The sequence below is a fragment of the Amborella trichopoda genome, chromosome 12, assembly GCF_054954075.1.
Source record: "Amborella trichopoda isolate Santa Cruz 75 chromosome 12, AtrichopodaSantaCruz75HAP2 v2.0, whole genome shotgun sequence".
NCBI classification, from domain to species: Eukaryota; Viridiplantae; Streptophyta; class Magnoliopsida; order Amborellales; family Amborellaceae; genus Amborella; species Amborella trichopoda.
Genome location: NC_142347.1, coordinates 3524277 through 3536272, shown reverse-complemented (window position 1 = coordinate 3536272; position 11996 = coordinate 3524277).

The following is an 11996-nucleotide window of genomic DNA, read 5'->3' as shown; positions in this document are numbered from 1 at the left end:
CTACCTCAAAACTCTCACTAGAAGAGGTTGTTTTGATGCTTAAATGTCGTCAAATTTATCATCTCGACATCAAGATGCATAGACAAAAGAAAAAACAAAGATTTCAAGTTTTGAAAATAATGCATCTTGTAACATATTTTTGGACTGTCAATTTTTAAGAATTTCAAGTTTTTATAGATCTACTCAATCTATATTATTTTTAAAGCTTTATATTTTATAACTAAAGATGGAAATATAATTTAAAGCTATTACAATACTTTCAAACCATATTTCTAGACACTATTTGAAAGTGGAATAAACTTTGATTGTTTTGAGCCTCGATTCTATACAAACCACACCCTTTTAAATTGAGGAATGACTATTAACTGATGGATCACCAAACGGGTCTTGTACTACTGGCTTCCTCTGCTTATTAGGAATAGTGCTTGTAATTCAATTGTATCCATCCATTTGCAACATCTGTGGTTAATGCCACTAAATATTGGGTACATCATAATAGTAAGGGTGCGGTTTAAAAGTAGTCAGTCCTCAATTTAAAATTACGAAAATTGTTTTAGGCGGGCTGGACCACATTTCTCCATATACGGTCCAGAAAGTGTAAAGCATCTATCTTAAAAATGGATGCAAGTTGGTATTCTATCTAAAAACAATAGAAACTAACAATCCAAATATTTCCTAAATAAAATTATTATTTTTATGGTCATTTCATTGTGACAAACCTTTTCCCTTTTTTTTCTATTTTTTTTTTTTTTTTTTTTTTTTTTTGAGCGTTAACTGAAGTTCATTATGCGAGCTAAAGCTCAGAGATACAAGGTGTTACAAAGAGCGTAACAAACTAGGTTTTCTTAATTACTACAAATCACCTCAATGAATGGGTAAACAATTTTTTGGAAGTATTTTCTAACTCGAGTGAAACTAAATCAATTCAAATGGGAAAAATTTTTATACTCTTCCCTTCCATATGTATCTTATGTACTTCCCCTCCAATCTAGCCATCCAATTCAAATGGACGGCTGAGGTTACTTCTCTCAAAATGTCACAACTCACGATCTAGATCTAACATCTCAAAATATTTTATTTTATTTTATTTTTTATTTTTACAAATCATATGAAGATCAAATTTGGTGCTTATTATCATCTCAATGGGACACATCTAAAGAAAAAAAATTTAAAATTAAAATGATCGAAATACCGTTAAAACATTTAGGGGTATTTTGATCATTTATTTTATTGAAAGCATTTTTTATTGCAGGTGAGAGTTTAAAAGAGGAATGGATGCCCCTAATTTGGTGTCAATATGTTTTCTAGAAAAAATAAAAAATAAACCATCTATAGGCGTGACATTATGATTGAGGTCATCTCAACCATCCATTTAGATTGAACATATGGGAGATGGGGGACATTATGTAAGATGCATACGGCGTAAAAGTATCGAAAATTTTCGATATATTACTTTTTCCATTGTTTAATTGCATTTATGCATATTAGTAACAAGTAAGGCATGAAAAAACGGATTGGTGACGCGGATCGGCTACCCCTAAACCCTTGTCGGATTGGCAGATCGACACTCCAAATTTGGAGAATCGGGCAAATCGGTGAGTTTTGGCACAAAAAAATTAAAAAAAAACACTAAAATCTCTAAATATAGTGTTCTTTGAGTTTCAAAAAAAAGAAACGAAAAAGGAGTGATGCATTATGTACTTTTATTAATTTGTAAAAATAAGTGAATACTAAGATTTTATTTTATTATATGGATGTCTGTTAGCCATCATTCATGTCAATGAAAAAAATAGCATATAATAATCAAGGATATAAATAGAAAGTCCACAAGGTAGCATACAACTAAAATACAACATAATACCAAAACGAAAGGCGATCTTGTCTTCACACTAATGCAATTAAATTCTCTCGACAATTCATTGAGTTGATACATGTGCGCCTCATAGTTTTTAAAGTAATTTGAAGATGTTTTTGTAGTTTTTAAAATGGAATTCATAATTAAATTCATAATCAAATAACAAAAGGTTAATAATATATAGCTATTTTATAATTAAAACCATCTGAAAACTATATTTCCAATACAGAGAGCTAATTTATAAACCAATATCATGCACTTAAAAACTAGAAAGGAAAAAAGCAAAAATTGTTTCAAAGATGAAGAACACACTATGTACAAGGGAATTTGTTTTCTTTTAAAAATAGAATAATAGATAAGTATTATCTAGTAATCCAAATGTTTTATTTGCATTATTTTAGGATTTTCTATTTTCATCTAAGCCACCCATCAAAGAGATTTTCTATTACAAAACTAGGAATGGTAAACAAATTGTAGCATTTGTTATGAAAACAAAAATAACAGAATATGCTGGATTATTAAAAATAAAAAAAAATAACAGCCAAAACCAGATAAACATGTATTCAAGTCTAAATGTTATAAAAAAATAATTAAAAAATAGATAAAATACTATAATATTAAAAAATCACTGTCCCTTATCCTTCAACTTTTGTACATAGAGGTCACAAGCATTCAAGCTTATTAGATGTCAACCCGGATGGCTTGGGGTGAGTCACGAAGTTCTAGAATTTTTTTTGGATCATTGTGTCTATTCACTGACATTCTTACAGCCACCTATTTTGAAATTTAAGGGACAAGAATGACTATGACATCCTTGTACAAAAGATAAATGGTTTCTTTCTAGACAATCTTTTAAAAAAGTAACATTAAAATAAGAAAAAGACGTTCTATTAAGAAACATAAGTTTTTTCAGAAAAAAACTAACACTAAAAGAAAAACAAAGATAATTAAAACATAGAAGAAAAACACTTATTCCCATATTCATAAAAATACCTAAGGGTGTGGTTTGTATAGGGACGAGGCTCTAAACAATCAAAGTAAAGCGCACGTTCAAATAGTGTCGAAAAATGAGGTTAATAATGGAAATCTTTGTAATAGCCTTAAATTTTATTTTCATATCTAATTATAAAATTTAAAGCTTCAAAAATAGTGCAGATCAAGCAAATCTATGAAAACTTCAAAAATCTTGAAATCTAAAAATGCATTACAAGATACACTATTTTCAAAACTATTTGTTTCTCATGTTTATACATTTTAAGGTCGAGATAATAAATTCAAGGATTTTTTAGTATCAAAACAACCTCTTCTAGTGAAATGTTTGAGATGCGCCTTAATTTGATTGTTGAGAACCTCGTACTTAAATAAAATTTTTCCAAAAGGCAATTTTGTTAAGGGAAATAAGTTTTTTTGAAAAAATATAACATTCAAATAAAAAAATAAGATAATTAAAAATAGAAAAAAAAAACTTTATTCTCAATTTCATCAAAAAACATAATTTTATAAAGGAAAATAAGAATTTTTTTTTTTAAAAAAAAATACAACATTAAAAGAAAGAAAGAATATAATTAAAAAAAAAAACATAGATTTCCATATTCGTCAAAAAAACATAATTTTATTAAGAAAAATCAATTTCTTTTTTTAGAAAAATCAATTACTTAGAAACCCCTAAAATCAAGCAACATTTTCGAGTAAATAATGACCCTCAATCTTCTAATAATCGAACAAATTAATACACATGCAATGTACAGACTTTGATCATCGTTCAAACACACCAAATTTCATCAAAACACATTCGGTATAGAAGATTTAATTGAAAAAAATAACGGAAATTTCAGATCTATAAATTTTTCACTCGATCGAGTTAGAAAGGAATTTATATAAAAAAATTATTCAATAAAAAATAAACTTACCTATTCTATTTGAGAGATAAAGTATTAGTGATAAAAAACCACAACTCAATTTGATCCAAAACGAGCAATAAATCAATCGAAATCTTCAATTTTTGATCCATCTCAATTATTTTCAGGAACAGTGTTTTGAACCAAAATCGACCTACAATCTTCTATAAATCGGACAAATTGACACACAGATCTGGTAGAGGATTTGATTATCTTTCAAACGCCCCAAATTTAATAAAAAATCATTTAGTATTGAAGATTTAATCCAAATATCGGTAGTGAAAAACCGCCATTTTAATCGATAGAATCTTTTTTTTGTACATGTTTTATTCCAAAAGCTGTGTTTAATAGCTACAATACATTGATTTAGATCAATAATACACTGAAAAATGTCAAGAACAAGGAATTAAAAGCAAGCAGTTGGACACAGTTCCACTTAACTGCCCACCCAAAGAAATTTGCACCAATCATTGATTTATGCATGTTTTGACTCCATGGCTATTTTTTTAAACGTTGGTAACAAGTGACAACACATCATATTCTATCAGTCCGAATCGGGCTTGGGCTTGATTGATTAATTGTTGATGGTGGGAACAAGTTGGACTCTGTACCACTTTAACTGCCCACCCAAAGGAAACAACCTATGAGCTCCTGCTCTTTTGCCTAAACTCACATTCTCTTGCAGGAATTAATGCAGTGGGCTGGGCTCTAAGAACTAAAAGATGTGAAAGCAAGAAAAACATATATCAATAAATTAATGCTGTCACACAATGGGCTCTACGAACAAAGTGATGTGAAAGCAAGAACACCTCATGGAAATGAAGTTACGTTACATTATGCTGTTTTCTTGGATAATAAAGAAGAGCTCCGTAAGAGAAAAGAACATGCTATGTACTTACACTAATAGGCTTAAGCATTGATATTGAGCGTCAAAACCTAGAGAAAAAGACAAGTGATAGAGCCACATGTAGAATGTGTTTGGCTTATGTTTTGAAGCATGACATGGCAATTTGTTTGCATACCCCCTCTCTCACTAATACCATGTTAACATAATGCATATAACTTCTAATAAAAAATGATAAAAGATGGGTTTATAAAAGTATTATAAACTTGATACATGAGTTAACTTTTCTCAATACACACCTCGTTTTGCTTTGGCCCTTAGCTATTGATTGTATATGTGTCCCTTGTGTGTGCTCTATTTCACGTGTTTGGCTTGTGGAAGGTGGGCCTTGCTTGAGTTGGGGCAGAACTGGGCCTTGGCGCTACATGGGGTGCGTAGCAAGAATTTCTAAGGTGTGTGGTGGGAAAAGTGGTCCGAAGCAAGAATTTCAAAGCCTCATTACTTCTGCAACATTTGCACCCTATGTTTTCATTCTTTGTAAACATCCAAAAGAAAGTTTTCGAACTTTGTATCGAAGTTTTGTTTTGGTCGGGCTTAGATTTATGCGTAATTTTTTCTTTTTGTAATTCAGTAGAGAACGCAGACTGTACCAATTTTTAAATAATTTAAGAGGCCATTTGGTGTAGTGGGGTGGTATCAACAAAAGTGAAAGCCACAAAATGGTGATTAGGGTGCCAGGGTGCTACCATCACTATAACCCCAGTCCCTTTTCCCAAATTTATGGGTAAGTGAGAAACATTTGTACCTCAAAAGCTTTTATTTTTAATATGTTCCAGTTTCCTTCTTCCGATCTTGTTCAAACATTTAGTTATTTCTCAATTTTTTCTCCAATTTCAAGGGATAAGATTTGAGGTTCCTTCGGAAAACCCGTTCACCGACCTAACGATTTAGGAAAAAATTATAATAATAATTTAGCACGGGAAAAAGTAAACTTCTCCGATATTTCGCATTCTGGAAATAAAGAGAAGTCTAAGACATGAAAACAATCAATTCTTCTCAATTTCCAGGCTCACCTATCCAACAACTCATGTATAGCTCATGTATGATATGTGGGCCATAACATTGACTTAAGTGGGAGAGTGCGAGAGCTTTTTCAAGATTCCTTTGTCAGGTTTTAGAGGAAACTATAGAATCGGATTTACGATTGCCGGTAGCTAAATGGAAAGAAAAAAAAAAAATTGTAATAATGAAAGGACCGGGCTAGGTCGGGCTTGGCATAGGCTCAATCCTCGGGCATGGTGACCTATAGGGTTGAGAATGGATTGCATTGGGTTTTGATCTATCAGGATTCAGATTTGAATATCTGTATATAGGATTTGGATTTGGATTTGGATTTGGATTATATCTATAAAATAATATTAAATAATATATTACAAAAAATACTGTAAATATATGTATATTATACAATAATATAATATTTTAATAATTGGTTCAGATCCAGAATGGATCCACATTACTATGCGGATCCAAATTTTGGAACCTGATTCAACTCGTCGGATTCAAATATTGGATCCATATCGGGATCCCGATAGATCCGAAATTCGGGTTCCGGATCCAAACCAGGTAGATTCCCAATCCTCGTGCTTGGCCCAGGACTGGGCTTGGGGCCTATTTTGTGCCTAACGCCCAAGTTTATTTTAGGGCCGAGGCAGGTTACTAGGCCCATTACCCACCCTACCGTCAAATAAGCTTGTGGTTCACATGGGCCCTATTTGTTGAGAATGCCATTACATGTGCGACTACAATTGGGTGTCGCAATATTGAAAACATTTTTTTGGTGGGAATGTGGGGTTCAAAATGAAGAAGGCTAAAAATAAGTTATTGGAGGGCTGTAACAAGTTGCTGATGTTTATGTTGGGTTTATGTGGTATTTAAAAGCTTTATGAGTGCTTGTAAAATGAAATGATATAGTGGAACATGAACTCAGTGGGAGTGTGGTTCGTCGTAGACCATACTATGCAAACAATATTTACTGATACCAGACTGTGCTTGACGATTTAGGCCAGTCGGTTGGGAAAAACCCATGTTACCTGCGTATAAAGAACAAACCAAGAAGAGTTCTAATGGGTTAGCCCTTGATGAGATCGGAGAATATACCTAGATGAGTGGGCCGAGGGACTGTGTGACCCTTATGTGTGATGGTGGCCTACAGAGACGAGGGCCAAAGCCTCATCCGTGTGCCATCACACGACATGCATATCGATAGATCGTTCGGGAAAGCCAGAAATCCACCTTTTAGGGAGAAGTGTATGCATGTGCGCGAGATACCTTTATGCACTATAGGAGCTGTGGTCGCATCAGGTCTAGGTGACCTTTCTCCTCTTTAGGGGATGACCTGAAATCTACAGACTGGGATTGCGACTCCTTGGCTCATCGGTCGGACATTGGTGACCTGCTAATGAGCCCCTGCTTGGACTGTGGGTCATGGGAAACACTAGATCGATCTGATAAAGCAAGTATGGTCTGTAGTCCACAGTTGAAGGTGGAGTTCCCTATGATTGTTGATTCCTAAACCATATGGATCATTTCCCATCAAATTAATTTAATTGTATTTTTTTTATGATGAAAATTATTTTACGATTATTATTTGAATTTTTATGAACCTCTGAATATTTTATTTATAATTTTTGGATTTATAAAATTAAAGATATTGATTTTACAATGGTTTAAATATTCAAATAATATTCTAAAATCTTTTTATTAATTTAAAATATACAAAAATATCATGGGGGCCTATTGTGCACATGGGCTCACCATATTTCTAGAAGGTGCGGCCATGAGTGTGTCCCTTGGGTGGCACGCCCACCCTTATTCTCTTTCCTATTTTTTGGTGATATGACATATAACCATATGGTTGGAAGATATTGATTAAATATTGACTTGATATATCTTTGAAAGATTTTGTGGAAAGATTGAGTAGACTTACGCTATTTTATGGTATGCACAATATTTTGATTAGATCTCATTTATTTAATTTCTATTGATGGGAAAATAGTTTAGGAAAGAGGGATAATGGTTCATGCACCTTCTATAATATTGATGGCCTACTTATGGAATAGATGGCTCAATTTTCTCACCCCACAAGTTACCCAAGATCAATGGTTCATATGCAATCTCACAAGAAGAGGCAAGTCAAGGAAAACCCTAAAAAACCCTAATCTTATTCATAGTTGATAAAAAAGAATTGTCTCTACCCAAAAATCTCGACACTTTATCTCTTGTACTTAATTTCCATCTTTCTCTCTCATATCCCACAAAGAGGCACGCCCCACTTAGAATTTCTCTCTCTCTTAAGAAAAACTTATCTCTCCATGAAAGCCAAAGGGGACACGTACGTCTCACTCATCATTGATCTCTCTCTCCCATATTTTGAAAGAACCTAAGGGTTTCGGTTATGGAGTTCTTCTCCTTCTTATCTCTCAACTATGGATTTATGGCTAGGGATTTTAGGGTTCAGCAAAAAATTAATCCATATCTCTCAAACTAGGTTGCTAAGAGAATTCACTTATAGTTTGAGTTTGTGATCAAAGGGGTTCATATTCTATTAGTGTGGCTTGACCTAAACTTGCTTTTCGGGTTGAGATTGAAGGTTGATCATTGATCCTGGGCCATCAGATGGTGGTGACTCGGTGTGGGGTGTAATAAACCCGGTTGAGGTAATCTCCGGTACTTTTCCTTTTGTTTCTTGCAATCTTATCTTTTATTCTTAAGCATAGTGCATAGTTGTTTCAATGACATTAAGTTGTTAAGATTTTAGTTTTATTGTTATGTTGATTTTATTTTGAAATTTATCTTATTGTAATAATGACCATCTATAAGTTATCTTTTGTAAAAAAAAAGGGTGAAAAAAAATAAAAATAAATAAATAAATGTATTCCCAGATAAAAGATCACATAGGTCTTTCTTTCAAGTCAGTTGTCCTTACTGTGGGGTGCAACTTATACAAGACAATTGGATGCTAGGAGAGAGTGCAATAAATAAGTTCTCTAAATGAAGCTCATTTAAATTGCAATGGGACTAAATCAATTTGGTGATCCCCTTCTCTCAATTGCAATGAAAGCTTTTTCCATAAAATTATGCAAAACCAGCATATACATTTATGTTAGAAATGTACTGGATGAGAAAATGAAAGTAGAATGGCAAAACTTTCTTGCCACAATGACTGCATTAATGCGTCCTACGCGCAACGACCAATCGTCCACGGCAACTAAAGAATGTTTGTGACGGTCTCTACTTTTATTCAAACATTTGGCATTTTGGCAAGGGTATGGTTTGTATAGAGAGGAGGCTCTAAACAATCAAAGTAACACGCACTTTCAAATTGTTTGGAAAGATGTTATTTCAGTACTAAAAATTTTGATGATGTCTTTAAAATTTTATTTTTATCTCTAAATTTAAAGCTTTGAAATTAGTGTAAATAGAACATATCTATGAACACTTGAAAATTGACAATCCAATATTTAACATCCATTTTGTTTCATGTCCATACATCTTGAATTCGAGATGACAGATTTAAAATTTTTTTAGCATTGAGACAAATTCTTCTTATGCATTTTTGACATGCGCATTGGTTAGGACTTCACCATTATATATTTTTTCCTTCAGCAATGCCCTTTGCATTCCCAAGAAAAAGGTTTTGGGTTCCTTTATGGTGACTATCTTCACCGACCCGACCAGCTAAATTATAGTAACAATTAGGAAACTGAATTAATCTTAGAAACTCCCACGAAATGAAACAACATTCCAATAGGGACAAGGGAAACTTCTCACATATTTCGCATTATGGAAATAGAGATCATTTATGGTCAAATAGAACATCTAACGCATTCAATTGACATCGACCACTGTTCTATTGAACAACTGGGGCCGAGTACTTGTCCCTAGTCTGAGTAACTCAGCTTTAGTTGGGCTGAGCATTGTTAGAGCTAAAAAATGATAAATTTTTAGAAAATACAAAAATATAAAATTTTTTGGAATTTATGTTTAAAATAAACTTAAATAGATGGACTTTTGAACGTGTTTCGCTAGAGATTTGTGGACTGCAAAAATAGAATTCTTCATACAATTTATAGTTAGTTTAGTGTTACTAAGAAATGACACGGGATTTCAAAGGTGGACATTGTCCTTAATTTGGCAAGTATCATGTCTTACAAAGCAATAAAAGCTAGATCTAAATCCAATTAGCAGCCACCACCTGTAGGGTGTTTTAAACTTAATTTTGATGGTTCATCGTTTGGTAATCCAGGGTATACGAGAGTCAGAGGTATGTGTTGGGATTTGGTAGGTGAAATTGTTTTATGTTATGCGTATCCAGGTAGGACAGTGTCGGCTAACCATGTTGAATTGTTTACCTTGCTTAAAGGCCTTTTAATATGGAGGGACAGAGGTTTGGGAAATTCACTTCTCATTGAAGGGATTCTCTCGACATCACTAATTGGTGCTCTCTTATATTTAAGCCGCCTTGGCGGTTAAGATTTATCTGGTTGCAGGTGATGGATATGTTATCTCCGTTGGTGGTTAATCTTCAATATATTTATAGGGAAGCCAATGAGATAGTTGATCATCTTGCAAAGAAGGGGGTCCTTTTGGACTCCTTGAGAGTTTCTTTTGTTTTGTTCTAATGGATGTATGATTACCATTTACTAGTGAATAAAAAGTCAGTCTTGAAAGAAAGACTTATGTGATCTTTTACCAAGGAATACATTTTTTTTTTCTTCACCCCTTTCGTTTGGCAAAAGATCACTTACATGTGGTCTTTATGATAATAAGATAAATTTCAAAATAAAATCAACATAACAATAAAACCAAGATCTTAACAACTTGATGTCATTGAAACAACTATGCACTATGCTTGAGAATAAAAGATAAGATTACAAGAAACAAAAGGAAGAGTGCCGGAGATTACCTTAACCTGGCTTATTACACCCCACACCGAGTCACCACCATTCGATGGCGAGGGATCAACGATCTAGCTTCAATCTCGAACAGGGAAAGCAAATTTTGGCCAAGCCACGCCATTAGCAGATGAACCCTTTTAATTACAAACTCAAACCCCAGGTGAATTCTCTTAGCAACCTAGTTTGAGAGAGATGAATTTTCTTTTTGCTAAACCCTAAAACCCTTAATCATAAATCCATATTTGAGAGATAGGAGAGAGAAGAACTTCGTAACCTAAACCCTTAGGTTCTTTCACAATGTGGGAGAGAGAGAGATCAAACATGAGGGAGAGAAACTTTCTTAAGCGAGAGAAATAGAAATATAAAGTGTGTAGAGATTTTTTGTTAGAGACAATCCCTTTTTATATACTTTAAATAAGATTAGGTTTTATAATGGTTTTCTTGGACTTGCCTCTTCTTGTCAGATTGAACATAGACCGTCGATCAAGGGTGATTTGTGGGGTGAGAGATTTGAGCCATCCAGTCCATAGATGGGCCGTCAACATTATAGAAGGTGCATGCATGAACCATTATCCTCCTTTCTTAAACCATATTCCCATCAATAGAAATTAAATAAATTAAATCTAATCAAAATATTGTGCATACCATAAAATAACACAAGTCTACTCAATCTTTCCACAAAATCTTTCAAAGATATATCAAATCAATATTTAGTCAATATCTTCAAATCATATGGCCACATGTTATATCACAAAAAAAATAGGAAAGAGAATAAGGGTGGGGCGTGCCACCCAAGGGAGGCACTCATGAGCCCCACCTTCAAAAAATACGGCGAGCCCATGTGCACAATGAGCCTTCATGATATTTTTATATATTTAAAATTAATAAAAAGATTTTAAAATATTACTTGAATATCTAAACAATTGTAAAATTCATATCTTTAATTTTATAAATCCAAAAATTATGAACAAAATACCCAGGGGTTCATAAAAATTCAAATAATGATATTAAAATAATTTCCATCATAAAACAAATACAATTAAATTAATTTTATGGGAAAATGATCCATATGATTTAGGAATCAACAATCATGAGGCACTTCACCTTCAACTGTAGACTACAGACCACACTTGCTTTATAAGATCGACCCAGTGGTTTCCATGACCCACAGTCCAAGCAGGGGCTCATTAGCGGGTCACCAAAGTCTGATCCATGAGCCAAGGGATCGCAATCCGAGTTTGTGGATTTCAGGTCCTCTCCTAGAGACAACTCATGGTCATCAAGACCTTATGCAACCACAGCTCTATGACGCATAAGGGTGTCTCTCGCACAAGCATATGCTTCACCCTAAAAGGTGGATTTATGGCTTTCTCAAATGATCTATCAATATGCATGCCGTGTGATGGTACATGGATGAGGTTTTGGCCCCTATCTATGTAGGC